A 12,938-nucleotide genomic window follows, 5' to 3' on the forward strand; every position below is an offset into this window, starting at 1 on the left:
TTGTATTGAATCCCGACGCAATTTCTGTCTTTCATCAACACTCTAAAGGTCCACAGATTACAGAACGCCTTCACATGTGCTTCGGAAACTTCTACTGGTCTTCCAGATAACGATAAAAGCGTAGACAGTTTGAGTCATTACTCCAGTGGAGAAAAGTCCGCATGGTGCCTGTTGTATTGAATCCCGAAGCAATTTCTGTGTTTCATCAACACTCTGAAGGTCCAGAGATTATAGAACGCTTCCGCATGTGCTTCTCAAACTACTACTGCTCTTCCAGGGAACGATCAAAGCGTGGACAGATTGAGACATTAGTCCCATGGAGAAATGTACGAATGGTGCCTGTTGTTTTTAATCCCGATGCAATATCTATGTTTCATCAAAACTTTGATTGTCCACAGAATACAGAATGCCTCCAGATGTGCTTCGGTAACTACTACTGGCATTCCAGATAACGATCAAAGCGTAGTCATTTTGAGACATTACTCTCATCTAGAAAAGTCCTAATGGTGCCTGTTGTATTCAATCCCGATGTAATTTCTGTGTTTCATCAACACTCTGAAGTTCCGCAGATTACAGAACGACTCCACATGTGCTTCGGAAACTACTACTGGTCTTCCAGGGAACGATCACAGCGAAGAGATTTTGAGACATTTCAGCCATGTAGAAAAGTCCGTATTGTGTCTGTTGTATTCAATCACGATGCAATATCTGTGTTGCATCAACACTCTGAAGGTCCACATATTACAGAACGCCTCCACATGTGCTTCGGAAACTATTACAGGTCTTCCAGGGAACGATCATAGTGATGACAGTTTGAGACATTACTCCCATGGAGAAAAGTCCGCCTGTTGCTTGTTGTATTGAATTCGACGCAATTTCTGTGTATCATCAACACTCTGAAGGTCCACAGATTACTGAACGCCTCCACATGTGCTTCAGAAACTATTACTGGTCTTCCAGTGATCGATTATAGTGATGACAGTCTGAGACTTTACTCAGATGGAGAAAAGTCCGCCTGGTGAAACTTGTATTGGATCTCGATGCAATTTCTGGGTATATTCAACACTCGGAAGGTCCACAGATTACAGAACGCCTCCTCATGTGCTTCAGAAACTATTACTAGTCTTCCAGGGAAGGTTCATAGTGATGACAGTTTGAGAAATTACTCCCATGGAGAAAATTCCGCAAGGTGAATGTTGTATTGAATCCCGATGCAATTTCTGTGTTTCATCAACACTCTGAAGGTCCACAGATTACAGAACGCCTCCACATGTGCTTCGGAAACTTCTACTGGTCTTCCAGATAACGATAAAAGCGTAGACAGTTTGAGTCATTACTCCCGTGGAGAAAAGTCCGCATGGTGCCTGTTGTATTGAATCCCGAAGCAATTTCTGTGTTTCATCAACACTCTGAAGGTCCAGAGATTATAGAACGCCTCCGCATGTGCTTCTCAAACTACTACTGCTCTTCCAGGGAACGATCAAAGCTTAGACAGTTTGAGACATTACTCCATGGAGCAAAGTCTGCATTGTGCCTGTTGTATTGAATCCCGTATCACTTTTTGTGTTTCATCAACACTCTGAAGGTCCACAGATTACAGATTACCTCCATACGTGCTTCGGAAACTTTTACTTGTCTTCCAGGGAACGATCATAGTGATGACAGTAGGAGACATTACTCCCATGGTGAAAAGACCGCTTGGTGCCTGTTGTATTGAATCCCGAAGCAATTTCTGTGTTTCATCAACACTCAGAGGGTCCAGAGACTACAGAATTCCTCCAGATGTGTTTCGGAAGCTACTACTGGTCTTCCAGATAACGATCAAAGCGTAGACAGTTTGAGACATTACTCCCGTGGAGAAACGTCTTCATGGTGCCTGTTGTATTCAATCCCGATGCAATTTCTGTGTTTCATCAACACTCTAAAGGTGCACAGATCACAGAACGCCTCCAAATGTGCTTCGGAAACTTCAACTTGACTTCCAGATAACGATAAAAGCGTAGACAATTTGAGACATTACTCCCATGGAGAAAAGTCCGCATGGTGCCTTTTGTATTCAATCCCGATGTAATTTCTGTGTTTCATCAATACTCTGAAGGTCCACAGATTACAGAACGCCTCCACATGTACTTCTGAAACTACAACTGGTATTCCTGGGAACGATGAAAGCGTAGACAGTTTGAGACATTACTCCCATGGAGAAAAGTCCGCATGGTGCCTGTTGTATTCAATCACGATGCTATTTCTGTGTTTCATCAACACTCTGAATGTCCACAGATTACAGAATGCCTCCAGACGTGCTTCGGAAACTACTACCGGTCTTCCAGGGAACGATCAAAGCGTAGACAATTTGAGACTTTACTCCCATGGAGAAAAGTCCGCATGGTGCCTGTTGTATTCAATCCCGATGTAATTTTTGTGCTTCATCAACTCTCTTAAGGACCACGGATTACAGAATACCTCCATACGTGCTTCGGAATCTTTTACTGGTCTTCCAGAGGACGATCAAAGAGTAGACATTTTTAGACATTACTCCCTTGTAGAAAAGTCCGCATGGTGCCTCTTGTATTCAATCCCGAAGCAATTTCTGTGTTTCATCAACACTCTGAAGGTCCAGAGATTATAGAACGCCTCCGCATGTGCTTCTCAAACTACTACTGCTCCTCCAGGGAACGATCAAAGCGTAGACAGTTTTGACATTACTCCATGGAGCAAAGTCTGCATTGTGCCTGTTGTATTGAATCCCGTATCAATTTCTGTGTTTCATCAACACTCTGAAGGACCACAGATTACACAATACCTCCATATGTGCTTCGGATACTTTTACTGGTCTTCCAGGGAACGATCAAAGCTTAGCCATGTTTAGACCCTACTCAGTTGTAGAAAAGTCCGCATGGTGCCTGTTGTATTCAATTCCGATGCAATTTCTGTGTTTCATTAACACTCTGAAGGTCCACAGATTACAGAATGCCTCCAGATGTGCTTCGGAAACTACTACTGGTCTTTCAGATAACAGTCAAAGCGTAGACAGTGTGAGAAACTACTCCCATGGAGAAAAATCCGCATAGTGCTTGTTGTATTCAATCCCGATGCAATTTATATGTATCATCAACACTCTGAAGGACCACAGATTACACAACGCCTCCAGATGTTCTTCGGGAACTACTACTGGTCCTCCATTGAACGATCAATGCGTAGACTCTTGAGACTTTACTCCCATGCAGAATAGTCCGCATGGTGCCTGTTGTAGTCAATCACGATGCAATATCTGTGTTTCATCAACACTCTGAAGGTCCACATATAACAGAACGCCTCCACATGTGCTTCGGAATCTATTACTGGTCTTCCAGGGAACGATCATAGTGATGACAGTTTGAGACATTACTCCCATGGAGAAAAGTCCGCCTGTTGCTTGTTGTATTGAATTCGATGCAATTTCTGTGTATCATCAACACTCTGAAGGTCCACAGATTACAGAACGCCTCCACATGTGCTTCAGAAACTATTACTGGTGTTCCAAGGAACGTTCATAGTGATGACAGTTTGAGAAATTACTCCCATGGAGAAAAGTCCGCAAGGTGCCTGTTGTATTGAATCCCGACGCAATTTCTGTCTTTCATCAACACTCTAAAGGTCCACAGATTACAGAACGCCTTCACATGTTCTTCGGAAACTTCTACTGGTCTTCCAGATAACGATAAAAGCGTAGACAGTTTGAGTCATTACTCCAGTGGAGAAAAGTCCGCATGGTGCCTGTTGTATTGAATCCCGAAGCAATTTCTGTGTTTCATCAACACTCTGAAGGTCCAGAGATTATAGAACGCTTCCGCATGTGCTTCTCAAACTACTACTGCTCTTCCAGGGAACGATCAAATCGTAGACTGTTTGAGACATTACTCCAATGGAGAAAAGTAAGCATGGTGCATGTTGTATTTAATCCCGATGTAATTTCTGTGCTTCATCAACTCTCTGAAGGACCACAGATTACAGAATGCCTCCAGGCGTGCTTCGGAAACTACTACTGGCCTTCCAGGGAACGATCAAAGCGTGGACAGATTGAGACATTAGTCCCATGGAGAAATGTACGAATGGTGCCTGTTGTTTTTAATCCCGATGCAATATCTATGTTTCATCAAAACTTTGATAGTCAACAGAATACAGAATGCCTCCAGATGTGCTTCGGTAACTACTACTGGTCTTCCAGATAACGATCAAAGCGTAGTCAGTTTGAGACATTACTCTCATCTAGAAAAGTCCTAATGGTGCCTGTTGTATTCAATCCCGATGCAATTTGTGTGTTTCATCAACACTCTGAAGGTCCAGAGATTATAGAACGCCTCCGCATGTGCTTCTCAAACTACTACTGCTCTTCCAGGGAACGATCAAAGCTTAGACAATTTGAGACATTACTCCATGGAGCAAAGTCTGCATTCTGACTGTTGTATTGAATCCCGTATCACTTTTTGTGTTTCATCAACACTCTGAAGGTCCACAGATTACAGATTACCTCCATACGTGCTTCGGAAACTTTTACTTGTCTTCCAGGGAACGATCATAGTGATGACAGTAGGAGACATTACTCCCATGGTGAAAAGACCGCTTGGTGCCTGTTGTATTGAATCCCGAAGCAATTTCTGTGTTTCATCAACACTCAGAAGGTCCAGAGACTACAGAATTCCTCCAGATGTGTTTCGGAAGCTACTACTGGTCTTCCAGATAACGATCAAAGCGTAGACAGTTTGAGTCATTACTCCCGTGGAGAAAAGTCCGCCTGTTGCTTGTTGTATTGAATTCGATGCAATTTCTGTGTATCATCAACACTCTGAAGGTCCACAGATTACTGAACGCCTCCACATGTGCTTCAGAAACTATTACTGGTCTTCCAGTGATCGATTATAGTGATGACAGTCTGAGACTTTACTCAGATGGAGAAAAGTCCGCCTGGTGAAACTTGTATTGGATCTCGATGCAATTTCTGTGTATCATCAACACTCGGAAGGTCCACAGATTACAGAACGTCTCCTCATGTGCTTCAGAAACTATTACTAGTCTTCCAGGGAAGGTTCATAGTGATGACAGTTTGAGAAATTACTCCCATGGAGAAAATTCCGCAAGGTGAATGTTGTATTGAATCCCGATGCAATTTCTGTGTTTCATCAACACTCTGAAGGTCCACAGATTACAGAACGCCTCCACATGTGCTTCGGAAACTTCTACTGGTCTTCCAGATAACGATCAAAGCGTAGACAGTTTGAGACATTACTCCCGTGGAGAAAAGTCTGCATGGTGCCTGTTGTATTCAATCCCGATGCAATTTCTGTGTTTCATCAACACTCTAAAGGTGCACAGATCACAGAACGCCTCCAAATGTGCTTCGGAAACTTCCACTTGACTTCCAGATAACGAAAAAGCGTAGACAATTTGAGACATTACTCCCATGGAGAAAAGTCCGCATGGTGCTTTTTGTATTCAATCCCGATGCAATTTCTGTGTTTCATCAATACTCTGAAGGTCCACAGATTACAGAACGCCTCCACATGTACTTCTGAAACTACAACTGGTATTCCTGGGAACGATGAAAGCGTAGACAGTTTGAGACATTACTCCCATGGAGAAAAGTCCGCATGGTGCCTGTTGTATTCAATCACGATGCTATTTCTGTGTTTCATCAACACTCTGTATGTCCACAGATTACAGAATGCCTCCAGACGTGCTTCGGAATCTACTACCGGTCTTCCAGGGAACGATCAAAGCGTAGACAATTTGAGACTTTACTCCCATGTAGAAAAGTCCGCATGGTGCCTGTTGTATTCAATCCCGATGTAATTTCTGTGCTTCATCAACTCTCTGAAGGACCACAAATTACAGAATACCTCCATACGTGCTTCGGAATCTTTTACTGGTCTTCCAGAGGACGATCAAAGAGTAGACATTTTTAGACATTACTCCCTTGTAGAAAAGTCCGCATGGTGCCTCTTGTATTCAATCCCGATGCAATTTCTGTGTTTCATCAACACTCTGAAGATTCACATTTTACAGAACGCCTCCACATGTACTTCGGAAGCTATTACAGGTTTTCCAGGGAACGATCAAAGCGTAGACAGTTTGAGACATTACTCCCATGGAGTGAAGTCCGCATGGTGCCTTTCGTATTCAATCCCGATGCAATTTCTGTGTTTCATCAACACTCTGAAGGACCACAGATGACAGATTACCTCCATACGTGCTTCGGAAACTGTAACTGGTCTTCCAGGGAACGATCATAGTGATGACAGTTTGAGACATTACTCACATGGTGAAAAGACCGCTTGGTGCCTGTTGTATTGAATCCCGAAGCAATTTCTGTGTTTCATCAACACTCAGAAGGTCCAGAGACTACAGAATTCCTCCAGATGTGTTTCGGAAGCTACTACTGGTCTTCCAGATAACGATCAACGCGTAGACAGTTTGAGACATTACTCCCGTGGAGAAAAGTCTGCATGGTGCCTGTTGTATTCAATCCCGATGCAATTTCTGTGTTTCATCAACACTCTAAAGGTGCACAGATCACAGAACGCCTCCACATGTGCTTCGGAAACTTCCACTTATCTTCCAGATAACGATTAAAGCGGAGACAATTTGAGACATTACTCCCATGGAGAAAAGTCCGCATCATGCCTTTTGTATTCAATCCCGATGCAATTTTTGTGTTTCATCAATACTCTGAAGGTCCACAGATTACAGAACGCCTCCCCATGTACTTCGGAAACTACAACTGCTATTCCTGGGAACGATGAAAGCGTAGACAGTTTGAGACATGACTCCCATGGAGAAAAGTCCGCATGGTGCCTGTTGTATTCAATCACGATGCAATTTCTGTGTTTCATCAACACTCTGAATGTCCACAGATTACATAATGCCTCCAGACGTGCTTCGGAAACTACTACCGGTATTCCAATGAACGATCAAAGCGTAGACAATTTGAGACTTTACTCCCATGGAGAAAAGTCCGCATGGTGCCTCTTGTATTCAATCCCGATGTAATTTCTGTGCTTCATCAACTCTCTGAAGGACCACAGATTACAGAATACCTCCATACGTGCTTCGGAAACTTTTACTGGTCTTCCAGAGGACGATCAAAGAGTAGACATTTTTAGACATTACTCCCTTGTAAAAAAGTCCGCATGGTGCCTCTTGTATTCAATCCTGATGCAATTTCTGTGTTTCATCAACACTCTGAAGATTCACATTTTACAGAGCGCCACCACATGTGCTTCGGAAACTATTACTGGTCTTCCAGGGAACGATCATAGTGATGACAGTCTGAGTCATTACTCCCATGGAGAAAGTCATCCATGTGTTTGTTTTATTGAATCCCGATGCAATTTCTGTGTATCATCAACACTCTGAAGGTCCACAGATTACAGAACGCCTACACATGTGCTTCAGAAACTATTACTGGTCTTCCAGGGAACGATCAAAGCGATGACAGTTTGAGACATTACTCCCATGGGGAAAAGTCCGCATGGTGCCTGTTGCATTCAATCCCAATGCAATTTCTGTGTTTCATCAACACTCTGAAGGTCCACACACTACAGAATGCCTCCAGACGTGCATCGGAAACTACTACTGGCCTTCCATGGAACGATCAAAGCGTAGACAATTTGAGACATGACTCCCATGGAGAAAAGTCCGCATGGTGCCTGTTGTATTCAATCCAGATGCAATTTCTGTGTTTCATCAACACTCTGAAGGTCCACAGATTACAGAATGCCTCCAGATGTGCTTCAGAATCTACTACTGGACTTCCATTAATTGATCGTAGCATAGACAGTTTGAGACATTACTCCCATGGAGAAAAGTAAGCGTTGTGTCTGTTGTATTCAATCCCGATGCAATTTCTGTGTTTCATAAACACTCTGAAAGTCCACAGATTACAGAACGCCTCCACATGTACTTAGGAAACTACTACTGGTCTTCCAGCGAACGGTCAAAGCGTAGACAGTTTGAGACATTACTCCCATGGAGAAAAGTCCGCATGGTGCCTGTTGTATTCAATCCCGATGCAATTTCTGTGTTTCATCAACACCTTGAAGGTCCACAGTTTACAGAACGCCTCCTCATATGCTTAGGAAACATCAACTTCCTCTTCCAGAGAACGATCAAAGCGTAGAAATTTTCAGACATTACTCCCATGGAGAAAAGTCGGCATAATGCCTTTTGTATTCAATCCCGATTCAATTTCTGTGTTTCATCAACACTATGAAAGTCCACAGATTACTGAATGCCTACAGATGTTCTTCCGAAACTACTACTGGTCTTCCAGCGAACGATCAAATCGTAGACAGTGTGAGACAATACTCCCATGGAGAAAAGTCCGCATACTGCCTGTTGTATTCAATCCAGATGCAATTTCTGCGTTCCATCAACACTCTGAAGGTAAACAGATTACAGAATGCCTCCAGATGTGCTTCGGAAAGAACTACTGGACTTCCAGGAATCGATCGTAGCGTAGACAGTTTGAGACATTACTCCCATTGAGAAAAGTAAGCGTGGTGTCTGTTTTATTCAATCCCGATGCAATTTCTGTGTTTCATAAACACTCTGATAGTCCACAGATTAAAGAACACCTCCACATGTACTTCGGAAAATACTACTCGTATTCCAGTGACCGATCAAAGCGTAGACAGTTTGAGACATTACTCCCATGGAGTGAAGTCCGCATGGTGCCTGTTGTATTCAATCCCGATGCAATTTCTGTGTATCATCAACACTCTGAAGGACCACAGTTTGCAGATTACCTCCATACGTGCTTCGGAAACTTTTACTGGTCTTCCAGGGAACGATCATAGTGATGACAGTAGGAGACATTACTCCCATGGTGAAAAGACCGCTTGGTGACTGTTGTATTGAATCCCGAAGCAATTTCTGTGTTTCATCAACACTCAGAAGGTCCAGAGACTACAGAATTCCTCCAGATGTGTTTCGGAAGCTACTACTGGTCTTCCAGATAACGATCAAAGCGTAGACAGTTTGAGACATTACTCCCGTGGAGAAAAGTCTGCATGGTGCCTGTTGTATTCAATCCCGATGCAATTTCTGTGTTTCATCAACACTCTAAAGGTGCACAGATTACAGAACGCCTCCACATGTGCTTCGGAAACTTCCACTGGTCTTCCAGATAACGATAAAAGCGTAGACAATTTGAGTCATTACTCCCATGGAGAAAAGTCCGCATAGTGCCTGTCGTATTCAATCCCGATGCAATTTCCGTGTTTTATCAACGCTCTGAAGGTCCACAGATAACTGAATGCCTCCAGATTTTCTTAGGAAACTACTACTGGTCTTCCAGCGAACGGTCAAAGCGTAGACAGTTTGAGACATTACTCCCATGGAGAAAAGTCCACATGGTGCCTGTTGTATAGAATCCCGATGTAATTTCTGTGTTTCATCAACACCTTGAAGGTCCACAGTTTACAGAACGCCTCCTCATATGCTTAGGAAACATCAACTTCCTCTTCCAGAGAACGATCAAAGCGTAGAAATTTTCAGACATTACTCCCATGGAGAAAAGTCGGCATAATGCCTTTTGTATTCAATCCCGATTCAATTACTGTGTTTCATCAACACTATGAAAGTCCACAGATTACTGAATGCCTCCAGATGTTCTTCGGAAACTACTACTGGTCTTCCAGCGAACGATCAAATCGTAGACAGTTTGAGACAATACTCCCATGGAGAAAAGTCCGCATACTGCCTGTTGTATTCAATCCAGATGCAATTTCTGCGTTCCATCAACACTCTGAAGGTAAACAGATTACAGAATGCCTCCAGATGTGCTTTGGAAAGAGCTACTGGACTTCCAGGAATCGATCGTAGCGTAGACAGTTTGAGACATTACTCCCATTGAGAAAAGTAAGCGTGGTGTCTGTTTTATTCAATCCCGATGCAATTTCTGTGTTTCATAAACCCTCTGATAGTCCACAGATTAAAGAACACCTCCACATGTACTTCGGAAAATACTACTCGTATTCCAGTGACCTATCAAAGCGTAGACTGTCGGAGACATTACTCCCATGGGGAAAAGTACGCATGGTGCCTGTTGTATTCAATCCCAATGCAATTTCTGTGTTTCATCAACACTCTGAAGGTCCACACACTACCGAATGCCTCCAGACGTGCATCGGAAACTACTACTAGCCTTCCATGGAACGATCAAAGCGTAGACAGTTTGAGACAATACTCCCATGGAGATAAGTCCGCATGGTGCCTGTTGTATTCAATCCCGATGCAATTTCTGTGTTTCATCAACACTCTGAAGGACCACAGATTACAGATTACCTGCATACGTCCTTCGGAAACTTTTACTGGTTTTCCAGGGAACGATCAAAGCGTAGACAGTTTGAGACAATACTCCCATGGAAATAAGTCCGCATTGTGCCTGTTGTATTCAATCCCGATGCAATTTCTGTGTATCATGAACACTCTGAAGGACCACAGATTACAGATTACCTCCATACGTGCTTCGGAAACTTTTACTGGTCTTCCAGGGAACGATCATAGTGATGACAGTAGGAGACATTACTCCCATGGTGAAAAGACAGCTTGGTGCCTGTTGTATTGAATCCCGAAGCTATTTCTGTGTTTCATCAACACTCAGAAGGTCCGGAGACTACAGAATTCCTTCAGATGTGTTTCGGAAGCTACTACTGGTCTTCCAGATAACGACCAAAGCGTAGACAGTTTGAGACATTACTCCCTGTGGAAAAGTCTGCATGGTGCCTGTTGTATTCAATCCCGATGCAATTTCTGTGTTTCATCAACACTCTAATGGTGCACAGATTACAGAACGCCTCCACATGTGCTTCGGAAACTTCCACTGGTCTTCCAGATAACGATAAAAGCGTAGACAATTTGAGTCATTACTCCCATGGAGATAAGTCGGCATAATGCCTTTTGTATTCAATCCCGATTCAATTTCTGTGTTTCATCAACACTATGAAAGTCCACAGATAACTGAATGCCTCCAGATGTTCTTCGGAAACTACTACTGGTCTTCCAGCGAACGATCAAAGCGTAGACAGTTTGAGACATTACTCCCATGGAGAAAAGTAAGCGTGGTGTCTGTTGTATTCATTCCCGATGCAATTTCTGTGTTTCATAAACACTTTGAAAGTCCACAGATTACAGAACGCCTCCACATGTACTTCGGAAACTACTACTGGTATTCCAGGGAACGATCAAAACGTAGACAGTTTGAGACATTACTCCCATTTAGAAAAGTCCGCATGGTGCCTGTTGTATTCAATCCCGATGTAATTTCTGTGCTTCATCAAGTCTCTGAAGGACCACAGATTACAGAATACCTCCATACGTGCTTCGGAATCTTTTACTGGTCTTCCAGAGGACGATCAAAGAGTAGACATATTTAGACATTACTCCCTTGTAGGAAAGTCCGCATGGTGCCTCTTGTATTCAATCCCGATGCAATTTCTGTGTTTCATCAACACTCTGAAGATTCACATTTTACAGAACGCATCCACATGTACTTCGGAAGCTATTACAGGTTTTCCAGGGAACGATCAAAGCGTAGACAGTTTGAGACATTACTCCCATGGAGTGAAGTCCGCATGGTGCCTTTCGTATTCAATCCCGATGCAATTTCTGTGTTTCATCAACACTCTGAAGGACCACAGATGACAGATTACCTCCATACGTGCTTCGGAAACTGTAACTGGTCTTCCAGGGAACGATCATAGTGATGACAGTTTGAGACATTACTCACATGGTGAAAAGACCGCTTGGTGCCTGTTGTATTGAATCGCGAAGCAATTTCTGTGTTTCATTAACACTCAGAAGGTCGAGAGACTACAGAATTCCTCCAGATGTGTTTCGGAAGCTACTACTGGTCTTCCAGATAACGATCAAAGCGTAGACAGTTTGAGACATTTCTCCCGTGGAGAAAAGTCTGCATGGTGCCTGTTGTATTCAATCCCGATGTAATTTCTGTGCTTCATCAACTCTCTGAAGGACCACAGATTACAGAATACCTCCATACGTGCTTCGGAAACTTTTACTGGTCTTCCAGAGGACGATCAAAAAGTAGACATTTTTAGACGTTACTCCCTTGTAGAAAAGTCCGCATGGTGCCTCTTGTATTCAATCCTGATGCAATTTCTGTGTTTCATCAACACTCTGAAGGTCCACAGATTACAGAATTTCTCCAGATGTGCTTCAGAATCTACTACTGGACTTCCATTAATTGATCGTAGCGTAGACAGTTAGAGACATTACTCCCATGGAGAAAAGTAAGCGTTGTGTCAGTTGTATTCAATCCCGATGCAATTTCTGTGTTTCATAAACACTCTGATAGTCCACAAATTAAAGAACACCTCCACATGTACTTCGGAAAATACTACTCGTATTCCAGTGAACGATCAAAGCGTAGACAGTTTGAGACATTACTCCCATGGAGTGAAGTCCGCATGGTGCCTGTTGTATTCAATCCCGATGCTATTTCTGTGTTTCATCAACACTCTGAAGGACCACAGATGACAGATTACCTCCATACGTGCTTCGGAAACGATTACTGGTCTTCCAGGGAACGATCATAGTGATGACAGTCTGAGACATTACTCCCGTGGGGAAAAGTACGCATGGTGCCTGTTGTATTCAATCCCAATGCAATTTCTGTGTTTCATCAACACTCTGAAGGTCCACACACTACCGAATGCCTCCAGACGTGCATCGGAAACTACTACTGGCCTTCCATGGAACGATCAAAGCGTAGACAGTTTGAGACAATACTCCCATGTAGATAAGTCCGCATGGTGCCTGTTGTATTCAATCCCGATGCAATTTCTGTGTTTCATCAACACTCTGAAGGACCACAGATTACAGATTACCACCATACGTCCTTCGGAAACTTTTACTGGTTTTCCAGGGAACGATCAAAGCGT

This window comes from Schistocerca gregaria, chromosome 3 (genome assembly GCF_023897955.1).
Source record: "Schistocerca gregaria isolate iqSchGreg1 chromosome 3, iqSchGreg1.2, whole genome shotgun sequence".
NCBI classification, from domain to species: Eukaryota; Metazoa; Arthropoda; class Insecta; order Orthoptera; family Acrididae; genus Schistocerca; species Schistocerca gregaria.